A 12,026-nucleotide genomic window follows, 5' to 3' on the forward strand; every position below is an offset into this window, starting at 1 on the left:
CATCAGAGAAATGCAAATTAAAACCACATGAGGGGGGCTTCCCTGGAGGCACAGTGGTTGAGAGTCCACCTGCCGATGCAGGGGACACAGGTTCGTGCCCCGGTCCGGGAAGATCCCACATGCCGCGGAGCGGCTAGGCCTGTGAGCCATGGCCGCTGAGCCTGCGCGTCCAGAGCCTTTGCTCCGCAATGGGAGAGGCCACAACAGTGAGAGGCCCGCGTACCGCAAAAAAAAAAAAAAAAAAAAAAAACCACATGTGGGACTTCCCTGACGGTCCAGTGGTTAAGACTTCACCTTCCAATGCTGGGGGGGTGCGGGTTTGATTGGTCAGGGAGCTAAGGTCTCACATGCTTCACTCCCAAAAAGCCAAAACATAAAACAGAAGCAATATTGTAACAAATTTGATAAAGACTTAAAAAAAAAAAATGAGATGTCACCTCACACCTGTCAGAATGGCTATCATCAAAAAAACCACAGGGGCTTCCCTGGTGGTGCAGTGGTCAATAATCTGCCTTCCAATGCAGGGGAAGTGGGTTTGAGCCCTGGTCCGGGAAGATCCCACATGCTGCAGAACAGCTGAGCCTACGTGCCACAACTACTGAGCCTGCGCTCTAGAGCCCACAAGCGATAACTACTGAGCCCGTGCACCACAACTACTGAAGCCCACACGCCTAGAGCCCGTGCTCTGCAACTGCAACAACAGAAGCCTGCACTCTGCAACAAACAGTAGGCCCTGCTTGCCTCAACTAGAGAAAGCCCATGTGCAGCAACAAAGACCCAATACAGCCAAAAATAAATATTTTTTTTAATTTAAAAAAAAAAGAACACAAATAACAAACGTTGGTGAGTATGTGGAAAAAAGGGAACCCTCACGAATGTAAATTGGTGCAGCCGCTGTGGAAAACAGTATGGAGGTTTCTCAAAAAACTAAAATTAGAACTACCATATGACCCAGCAATTCTACTCCTGGGTATATGTGAGGAAAAATGAAAACACTTATTGGAAAAGATAGATGCACCCCAGTGGTCAGAGCAGCACTATTTACAATTGCCAAGATATGGAAGTAACCTAAGTATCCATCAACAGATGAATAGATAAAGAAGATATACACAATGGAATACTACTCAGCCATAAAAAAGAATGAAATTTTGCCATTTGCAATAACATGGATAAACTTGGAGGATATTACGCTAAGTGAAACAAGTCAGAGAAAGACAAGTACTGTATGATACCACTTATATGTGAAATCTAAAAAATAAAACAAACTAATTAATATAACAAAAAGAAACAGATTCACAGATATAGAAAACAAATCTGTGGTTACTAGTGGGGAGAGGGAAGGGGGTGAGGAGCAAGATAGGTGTAGGGAGTTAAGAGGTACAAACTACTATGTATAATATAAGCTACAAGCCATATGCTAACACATATATATGGAATCTAAAAAAAAAAAAAGTGGTCAGAAGAACCTAGGGGCAAGATGGGAATAAAGATGCAGACCTACTAGAGAATGGACTTGAGGATACGGGGAGGGGGAAGGGTAAGCTGTGACAAAGTGAGAGAGTAGCATGGACGTATATACACTACCAAACGTAAAATAGATAGCTAGTGGGAAGGAGCTGCATGGCACAGGGAGATCAGCTCAGTGCTTTGTGACCACCTAGAGGGGTGGGATAAGGAGGGAGGGAGTGAGGGAGATGCAAGAGGGAGGAGATATGGGGACATATGTATATGTATAACTGATTCACTTTGTTATAAAGCAGAAACTGACACACCATTGTAAAGCAGTTATACTCCAATAAAGATGTTAAAAAAAATATATATATATATATAAGCTACAAGGATATATTATGCAACACAGGGACTATAGCCAATATTTTATAATAACTATAAATGGAGTATAACCTTTAAAAATGGTCAATCACTATGTTGTACATCTGAAACATATAATATTGTCCATTAACTATACCTCAATAAACAAATATAGTAGTCAAACTCTTACAAAGTAGGATAACAGATGCCAGGGGCTAGAGGTGAGGTGGGGAAGGGGGGGTTGTTCAATGGGTATAGAGTTTCAGTTCTTCAAGATGAAAAAGTTCTACAGACCTGTTGTATTAACCATGTATATACAGTAAGTCCCCTCCATACAAACCTTCAAGTTGCGAACTTCCAAAGATACAAACATGTGCTCGCAAGTCCAATCAAGTAAGGTGTGAGGGAAACTGCAGCTTGCCCTCTGTCTCCTATTGCTGACGATCCTTCAGCTCTACCATCTCCCAGCTCCTCTCCCTCCTCCAGTCAGTAACCCTTCTTGCCTGTTCACTCGATGCCAGTTCCTGTATGCCAGCTGTTGTACAGTACTACTGTACTTTTCAAGGTACTGTACTGTAAGATTAAAAATGTTTACTTTTTTTGTTTTTTTATGTATTATTTGTGTGAAAAGTATTGTAAATCTATTATATTACAGTACTATACAGCCGATTGTTAGTTGGGTACCCAGGCTAACTTTGTTGGACTTATGAACACGTTCTCAGAATGGAACTTGTTCATATGTAGGGGACTTACTGTATTATTAACACTACTATACTGTTCACTTAAAAGTAGTTAAGATGATAAATTTTGTTATACAATTTTTATTACAATTTTATTACAATTTTTAAAAAATCTATAAGGGGTTTAACTACAAAGAAAAACAAATGTAAGAGAAGGGAAAGAAAATGTTCACTCAAGAGAGGTTAAGTCAGAAATAGAACAGGAAAGAAAATCACAAATAGAAATCCCAAGAAGTATAAATTTAATTACAACTACACCATCATTTATCAACTCTAGGTCTCCTGATAAAATAGACTTACTGAATCTTTATAGCTCCAGAAACTATACGCAGAATACTCTACTAGGTGCTCTGTACACCCCAATATGACTGATTGTACATAAACCATATCCATGCCCTATTCAACCACTTCTTTCCTACCAACTACCACCCTCCAAAAAGCCTCCATCCTCTCCTCCCTATCTTTAAAAATGTTAATTCTAAAAAGTTCAAATTCCTGTAGTGGAAAAACTGTTTGAAATTTGGTTTCTCAATACACCCTGAATTGATAACAATGAAGCGAATTCTTAACTCAGACTATCCAAACTCCCAGTATTTCCTAGGCAGTTTCAGTCCTTAAAATAAAAGTAGTTTACAATTTATTGTTTCAACTTCCCACTTTCTGTTGACTTCTTGATCCAATGCAATCTGCCGCCTACATCTACTGGTTTTTCTCTGGCTGCCCCTGCTCAGTCTCCTTCATTGATTGCTTTTCTCATGCTCCTCTTTCAGTGTCATTGTTACCCTGGGTTCTGTTCCCAACCTTCTGCTCCACCACCTTTTTCTAGGCCCATCCAAATCCATGGCTTCAGTACCTATGACTCCAGCCAAGAATTCTCTCCCAAACTCCAATATAGTTAACTGCCTTGAGATAGCAGATAGATGGGCCCCTGGGCTAGACAGCTGGTGTTTGTCAAGTGGAGTAAAATTGAAGCTTTGTTTTCCCTAGACACTCCAAGGACAAAGTTAGTGGCAAGAGCTGAGCTTTGCTGAAGTAAAAAGATAAGATGACCACTCCTGAGGTCGACAAAAACTTTCCTGTCTGCACATGCACAGGAAGGCTCCTTGAGGGGTCAAAAAAGGGAGGGGGCGTCACCCCATAATAAGTGTGGACATACCCCCAACAGCCCTCTGCGGTGGAATCCATCTTAGCAAAAAGTTGCGCACCCATGCTGGGGAGAGTGCTAGGACAGGTCAGATGTGAAAAAAGAAACAAGATTATTGGCCTAAAGTAAACAAAGACCTGGAAGGACTGTCCTATGTAAGTGAATTAAATCATCTCTTTACTGCGCTCCTCCTCATTAAAGAAGAGACTCATACCCTTTCTCTCCAGGTGTATATTTCTGCCTTGCTTCAGGCTTAAATAAACAAACTGTTTCTCTGTGTGCTCTCCCACTTGTTGTGTTGTGTCTCTAATAATAAAATTTGTACCTGTTTTTACAGTTTTTGCCTCCTTGAAACATTCCTGCTTTCAAATGGGGGCAAGAGCCAGGGCCACTTTGCTTCTAGCCTCTAGCCCCTGGTGGTCTAGCAGCTAGGATTCCTAGTTTTCATCCAGGCTACCCAGATTCAATTCCTGGGCAGAGAACTAAGCTCTCTCTTCAGGACTGCTCACTGCTGTCTCTCCAAAAACTGCCTGACAGACATATCCATGTGTATATTACACAGGCACTTCAGGCCTGAGAGTTCCAGCGTAAAATGCTTCAATGACTCCACAGCTTTCAAGATCAAGTTCCAACTCCTTGGTTAAACCATTCAAGGACTTCTATGATTTGGCCCCTTACCTACCCCTACCATTCTCTTCCTCTACTCCTCACCAGGTACTCTCTACTCCTCCTGTATCTAATTATTTGTTTCCCAAATAACTAGATAGATGGGCCCCTGGCCCATCTCACATCTCTGTGCCTCACACATGTTCTACCCAAAAGTCCCTCTACCCCATCCCACACAACCCATATTTCTTGCCTCAATTAACTTTCTTTCAGGAAAGTTTTCCACTATCCCAAAGTTTGATTTACACAGAGCTGCCACGGCATCCTAGATACACCTCTACCTTAGCACCTTTGTATTTATTTGTTTACACTACTAGTCTATAAGCATCTCACAATGTGTTTCTATTTAGCAAACAAAAGCTTAACAAATATTTGTTATATGCCAGCACAAACCAAAAAGCCAATTTAGTTCTTTAAAATACTGGACTTACCATTTCAGTACCTGGAATACTCAGGTCCATAATACAGGGCATCTCTTTCCCATGAATAAAATATCTAGGAAAATAAATTGAAAGTCAGAAGGGTGGTTAAGATTTAGAATGGATATTCTTTGTGTCTGCCCAGAACTCCTTCTCCTCCCCTACTCCACCAGGGGCCTGATTCCTGCTAATAGACCCCTGGCTATATAAGTAAGCACAACACATGATCTAGGCTGAACTAGGCATAGTACCTCATCCCCTCAGCTGCAGGAACTGGTCAAAGGACAGGCATGTGAGCAACTCTATCTAGATCCTCTGACATGAGTCTCTAAGTAGGTAAGCCTGTGCGCCAGGAACCAGGTCCCACTTTGTGAAGAAGCATATCTGCAGTAGGAGAGATGGCGCCAGTGGTTAGGACTAGTGGTTAGGACTCGGCGCTTTCACTGCCAGGTCCCAGGTCGGGGAACTAAGATCCCATGTGCCGCGGGGTGCAGCCAAAAAAAAAAAAAAAAAAATTTATAGGAAGGATCTAACTATGGGCAAGTTCCCACCTTAGCTCCTTATGGCCATCTCTATCCATACACTTTCTGTTATATGGTTACTGAACCAGTAACTTTTCCATCCATAGGCCATTTCAAACTGTATCTCTGTTATTTGCAATCCAAAAAGTCCTAACTAATAACCTCTAACTAATATTCAGAGAAACTGAATAAGATGGAAATTATATGTAAAGGTATACTTCACTGAAACTGTAAAAGGACCTACTTAGTATGCCTTTCCTACTAAGAAAACTTTCATCTATCTGCTATAATGTCTTTCTCTTCCCTACTAGGTAAACCCCCAAATTACCATTTAATTCCCTCTTTAATACACTCTATGCAAATCACATTTTTTTTTTTTTTTTTTTTTTTTTTTGGCCATGCCACGCAGCATGCAGGATCTTAGTTCCCTGACCAGGGATCGAACCAGTGCCCCCTGCCGTGGAAGCATGTAGTTTTAACCACTGGACCACCAGGGAAGTCCTTCACATCATTTTTTAACATAGTCAATTTACCTTTTTCTTTGTTACACCCTAACCAGTATATGGTGAGATAACAATAAGCAATTACAATGAGAATGTAGAATGCTAGGCAAACAAGTAGAGGGCTGGCTTCCCTAGAGAGGTCATCACCTCTACGGAGACCTGAAAGATAAGTATGAGCTAACAAAACCAAAGGGGAAGGAAGCAGGGAGCTAGGTAAGGCATTCCAGACAGAGGAAAGCTTCTGTACTCAGGCCTAGATTTAACAAACGTGGCATCTTGAGGGAGAAATCCAAGTAACTGTTTATGACTAGCAGCACATTGAGGGCAAAAGGAGAAAGTGACAGAGGATGAAGAAGTAAACGTGCCAGATCATGATCCTGAAAGCCAAATTAAGAAGTTCAGGGACTTCCCTGGTGGCACAGTGGTTAAGAATCCGCCTGCTAATGCAGGGGAAATGGGTTCGAGCCCTGGTCCAGAAAGATCCCACATGCTGTGGAGCAACTAAGCCCGTGTGCCACAACTACTGAGCCTGTGCTCTAGAGCCCGCGAGCTACAACTACTGAGCCCACGTGCCACAACTACTGAAGCCCGCGCACCTAGAGCGCATGCTCCGTGACAAGAGAAGCCACCGCAATGAGAATCCCATGCACGGAAACAAAGAGTAGCCCCCTCACTGCAACTAGAGAAAGCCCGTGCGCAGCAATGAAGACCCAACGCAGCCAAAAATAAATAAATAAAATAAATAAAAATTTTTTTTAAAGTTCAGATTTTATCCTGAAGGCAATGAAAAGTCACAAAAAAAAAATGTTTTGGGACTTCCCTGGCAGTCCAGTGGTTAGGACTCTGCACTTCCACTGCAGGGGCGCACAGGTTTGATCCCTGGTCAAGGAACTAAGATCCCACAAGCCGCACAGTGTGGCCAAAAAAAAAAAAAAAATTTTTTTAGCAGGGGAGTTACAGGTTTAAATGTGTTAGATTACTCTGGCTACAGTGGGAAAAGTGGATTGGAAGGCAAGACTGGAAGAAGGGTTAACCACTTAGGAGGCTACTGCGGCAATCCAGGTAAGAGATGATGCTAACCATGGAGTTGGATGTTAGCCTTGGGAATAGAGGAAAAGGCACAGGTTCAAGAGATATTAAGGAGAAAGAATTCAACAGGGCTCAGTGATCAATCAGAATATGAAGCGAAAAAGAGAGGAAAAGGAATAGCCCATGTTTCTGCCAAGTTATTATTAGCAGAGCCTACTATTTACCGAATTCTTAGCACACAAGCATTATCTCATTTAATCTTCCCCTAGAAAGAAGACGTAGTTTGTTTCATATTTTTGGTTTGAGGCTGGGAGAGGGAAGGTTGATAATAACTACAGTTTGGGATATGCTCAGTCTGAGTTACCTGTGGGAGCATACAAATGAACATGTCATGAAGGTAGATGATATACGAGTCGGTTATCAGGAAAGAGCTTTGGGTTGGAGATTTAAGAATTAACAGCATACAGATAGTAACTGGGAAAAATATTTTTTAAAGTAAAATATCTCCTTTATTCATGCCAATATTTATTTAATACCTATACAACTATAGCTTTGGGACTAGTGTTAGAGAAAAAGAATTGAGTAAAATTCAGTGAAACTCAGTTACTATAGGGAGGAGGTAGCTCAATATAGCAGTAAGTATGTAATGGTTCAGAGGTAATACAATGAGTACGTGATTATCTCTGCTGGGGGAAGGAAGGAAAGAAGACTTTACAACATGTACCACCTAAATCTTGAAGTAGGTTAGCAGAGAGTTTAGGGGGAGGAGGACACAGAGAACAGTGAAGACACTACAGGCAGAAGAAACAAATTTAAACACAAAAGAAAAAATTTTTAAAAAGATACCCTGCTTCAGAACAGAAAAATTAAATATTATTCATGTCAGTCTCCAAAACTAATTCTTAAATTTAATAAATAGAGCAGATACATTAAAAAAAATTTTAAAGACACATAGGGAAAATTCATTCTACTAAATACTATATCATATTATGAAAGTAACATTATACAATTAAATGGTATGGCTACAAAAATTCGATAAAAGATGGAAGGATTGTTATTAAAAGTCAAGAGTCCAGATATAATTCTTTTTTTTCTAATTTATTTTATTTATTTATTTATTTATTTATTTTTGGCTGTGTTGGGTCTTTGTTGCTGCACACGGGCTTTCTCTAGTTGTGGCGAGAGCGGGCTACTCTTCGTTGCAGTGCGCGGGCTTCTCATTGCGGTGGCTTCTCTTGTTGTGGAGCACGGGCTCTAGGCATGCGGGCTTCAGTAGTTGCGGTGCACGGGCTCAGTAGTTGTGGCTCATGGGCTCTAGAGCACAGGCTCAGTAGTTGTGGTGCACTGGCTTAGTTGCTCTGTGGCATGTGGTATCTTCCCGGACCAGGGATCAAACCCATGTCCCCTGCATTGGCAGGTGGATACTCAACCACTGTGCCACCAGGGAAGCTCCAGATATAATTCTAATGACGTTTGGCTTACTCATAGACTGGCATGATAAATATAAAAATTAAAAAATTCAATCTCTTCTTCAATTCCTAATAAAACTACTACTAAAGGCACTTAATAATGTGATCTGCTAAGATTTAATGTTTGACCTGACAAACTAAGATTATTCCCAAGACTTAGAATGTGAGTTTGCATATAAAAAGCTGAATAGAAGGAAGGCAAAGATGGTAGTTCTCTTCTAACTGCTTTGCATATCAAAAGACATGCATAACCATTAGATAATCAAGAAGAAAGGGGAGATTTTAAGAGAAGGAAAATCCTCAGATAGTATTAAAAAAACATGCACCTACACTGATAATATATTTAGCCTCTCCTGTGTACAGATACTATGCCTACTTTAATAAAGAAAAAAACATTCAATAACTTAAGCCCACTTTTTCTATATGAAGTCCAGTGATCGGTCCTCTACTCTCCCCTTCAAAGCAACTAAAGTCAACAGGTGCACAAACTGACATTCGTAAGTACTAAATGCTGATTTGTCATGGGTTTTGTTTGTTTTATACGTTAGTCTTTTTTCATGAACTAAAGTGTAGCATCCATGCAGAAAAGCAGCCACTTCTTTCCTATTCTTTTCACCATCTCCATCACGGCAGCCCCCCATCCTACCACAGCCACTTGAATAATAAAGCCTCTGGCACGGGAACAAAAAATTGTTGATTTAATTTCTGACCTTTAACAACGGACAACGTAAGAAAATTAAACCATGCTTATTATCAAAACAAACACATGATGTTTACATTTCTTAAGGCGTTTAAAGATTCTTTCATTGAAAACTGAAGGATGAAAGCTAAAATTAGTTAAAAAGAGAGCTGGGCGTTTGATAGAAAAACAGTAGAAATAATAAAAAAAGAATGAAAAGCCTGCTGTTGAGATGAAAAGGTAACATTATTTTTTAAGTGGGGGAAGAGAGGCAGCTGCAAATCAGTTTTTTCTGAGAAGCCAGGTTCATGTCCAGGATTTTTTTCTCTGAGCTCAACCAATCCCCACCTTTTCTGAGTTATCCAGTTTCCAGGCAAGCAGCGCTTCTTGATTGGCTTAAAGATGTCGAGTAGAAAAACCAGCCAATCCTACCTTCAAGTCAGAACCGTGCTATGAAGACATTACAACCACTGCATGGCGAGAATGTGTACAAACCTGTCCGTGCCACAAATATCAGATCCTAGTTCTAAAGACTGTTGCCGAAAAGAAGATTCTTTAAAGCCAACAGCGCGCGATCGGCCGTTTACACTTTTTTTCTTTTTAAATTACTCTAGCTCTCTTTCAGAGAGAAAACAACAAAAAACACCACGTTTTAACCAAGAGCTTAAGAAATAAACTGCCCCAGGTCGAGTGACTCACTCTATCCAAGACGGATTTCCACACGGACCTCTAGGAGAGGGTCCGGATCACGGTAGGGCTCAAGGAGGGACCCAGCGAGGATCAAAGTTGCCGTGGGGGAGGGGGTGTGGACGACGATCCAAGCGGCACAGACACAGGGAACCGGGAATGCCTCCCCGCAGTATCCAAACTCGGAACGTGCGGAGAGGCTGTGTTTGGATTGGAAGTGAGTAAATAAACAGCTCTAATAGGACTACGTGCTCGGGAGGGTGGCTCGAAGTTCCAAGAAGGATCCGCCTGGGAAAAGCCGAAGGCGCTCGGAGGGCCTCGAGGTCAAGTCCGGGCGGGAACTGACAGGGAAGCTACTGGGGGCGAGAGGGGTGTGTCAAGGGCTTGGAGGGCCGCCAGGGACTGGGGGGCCAGGAAAGTGGCCGCAGCTTCCGCCTTCGCCCGACCTCGGGCGGCGCGCCATGGCCCGCCTCTCACCGACGCCTCACTTCCCTTCCGTCCGGGAGACCGGGCCCGCGGGCCGGACTGCCAGCGCCGGCCCCCCACCTTCGGGAATTGGGGTTTCAGTGGCAGCGCCTCCCGCCGCTTACCTCAGGCCCTCCGCTCGGATTCGGCGACTCCGGGATTCCTTCCCAACCGGACCCTCAGCCCAGCCCCGCCGACCCGCCTCCCACCCGCCGCCTTTACCTGCTCCGGGAACGGGCGGAGGGCGTCGAGGCCAAGGCCGCGTCGTCGAGTATGAGACGCAGCGCCGCGATTCCGCAGCCCTTTCCCGCCGCCGCCACTGCGCTCTCCAGCACGGCGCAGGGCTGGCGAGCAGCGGCAGCCGCGCGGGGGAGACGCACGGCGGGCGCCCGGCGGGGAGACACTGCCGCTCTCCGTCCGGCCGGGGAAGAGCAGCCTCGCAGCAACCAGCCGCGAGAGGGCGGGTGGGCGGCCGAATGGGGAGGGGTCTCGGAGGGTAGGGAATGGCTGCCACGTCGCCCAGGTGAATCGCTGCTCTCCGCCTCCCCCACCCACGCCGGCTCCCGACCAAGACCTCCGGTTCGTCCCCGAGCTCCGCTGGGGCGCGTCGGCCCGCCCCGCAGGGCCAGCCCCGGCGACCCCTGCCCGCGGGCGCTCCCGCCTCTCCCGCTCCCCACTGAGAGCGGGCCCCGGCCTGGCCGGTTCTGCTGCATCTGAGCCGCCTCCACCCCCGAAAAAAGCTCGCCCGAAAGCCTGACGTGTTTCCCCCTCTCCTTGTGGTGGTGTCACACGGAGAAGCAAGCCCTTCTCAATGCGTCGGGTTTTCGGGGAAGGCGGGAGCCGTTTTGAGCTGGTGAACGTAGCAATAAGGGGCCCGTAATTTCGGCCGAAACAAGCTGCGCGGTAACCGTGTTAGACACAGCCATGTATGAGCCTCTTCACTCTCTCGCAATCTTCAAAAGCAAAACAGAAACACAAGATCGTACTCGCTGGTTGAGGCTGGGAAGGAAATGGAAGCCTGGGCGCGCCCGCCAGCTCGCGGGTCCCAGCGGCAAGTTGGTAGAGACCGCGGGGCGAGCCAAGCGGCCTCGGCTTAGCCTAACTGAGCTGTTGACTCGAGGCGTGTAAGGCCAAGGCGGCGGCGGGCGCGCGAACCCTGCCTTTGCGCGCGCCGCGCTGTCCGCGGGAGGTTTCCGGGCGCGCGGCCCGCTGCCCCTCTGCGCGCTCGGGCGTCTGACACGGCGCGGCCGCCTCGGAGCCGGGAGACAAAGGGGTCGGCTGCAGCCGCGGCCGCAGCCGGGACCGAGGCTGCCTGGTCCCAACCGGCGCCGCGGACATGCGGTCAGAACACGCTGGCGGAAGCACAAAAAAAACGAGACCACGTTTGCAACGTAGAACCGCAGACGCTGACCTTTGCCCCGCTTAGAGCTTCAGTTTTCAGGTGCCAAGAAAGAGCAACGAGGTTTTCTGCCCTTTTGCATTCACTGTGTTATTAGATCGTCCCCAAAACCTGCTCTATTTTTTTTGTCCTCCTAAACTCTGCCTTCCTTTGTTTGCTTCTTCTGTGTTCTGACGTGAAATGTTGTGTTTTCAGGCACACGAATTTTTCACCCTTGCTTTCTGGGGGTGGTGATTATGCTTATTTGTTTTTTTCCTCCCTCTGTTCCCCTCCCTTTGCAATTACTTTTTGTTCCACCATCAGTGTTTTTCGTAGAGAAAAGAAGTAGCCCCCTGACAAAATATTCCTTTGCATCGAAGACACAGACTGTCAGTGTTGTTTTAGTAATTGCTATAAACTGAGTGGAAATTTGGGGAAAATGCAAGTGAATTTTTATCTTCATTTAGGTCTAGTTGGAACAGTAACTCACGAAAACATTCTAGTGGTTTTTTTAGAA

At 44.9% G+C, this 12,026-nt stretch overlaps 1 protein-coding gene across 9 annotated transcripts in view; it reads right to left on the bottom strand.

The window, feature by feature from the left end:
• The window catches only part of N4BP2 (NEDD4 binding protein 2), an 87,776-nt gene extending 77,311 nt beyond the window's left edge, over positions 1-10,465 (bottom strand). For 7 of the 9 annotated variants that reach the window (XR_003432148.1, XM_027103121.1, XM_027103117.1 and 4 more), the window contains exons 1-2: positions 10,354-10,464; positions 4,791-4,854 (exon numbers count right to left, since the gene is read on the bottom strand). The gene's annotated coding sequence lies outside the window, so the exon portion shown is untranslated. Of the gene's footprint in view, positions 1-4,790; positions 4,855-9,678; positions 10,321-10,353 lie in introns of those variants that run through there. The other 2 variants (XM_027103115.1, XM_027103116.1) reach the window with 2 other exon arrangements.
• Positions 10,466-12,026: the final 1,561 nt, after the last annotated feature.

Source organism: Aethalodelphis obliquidens, unplaced genomic scaffold (assembly GCF_003676395.1).
Source record: "Aethalodelphis obliquidens isolate GAN/ISIS:26980383/991018 unplaced genomic scaffold, ASM367639v1 scaffold6, whole genome shotgun sequence".
Classification (NCBI taxonomy): domain Eukaryota; kingdom Metazoa; phylum Chordata; class Mammalia; order Artiodactyla; family Delphinidae; genus Aethalodelphis; species Aethalodelphis obliquidens.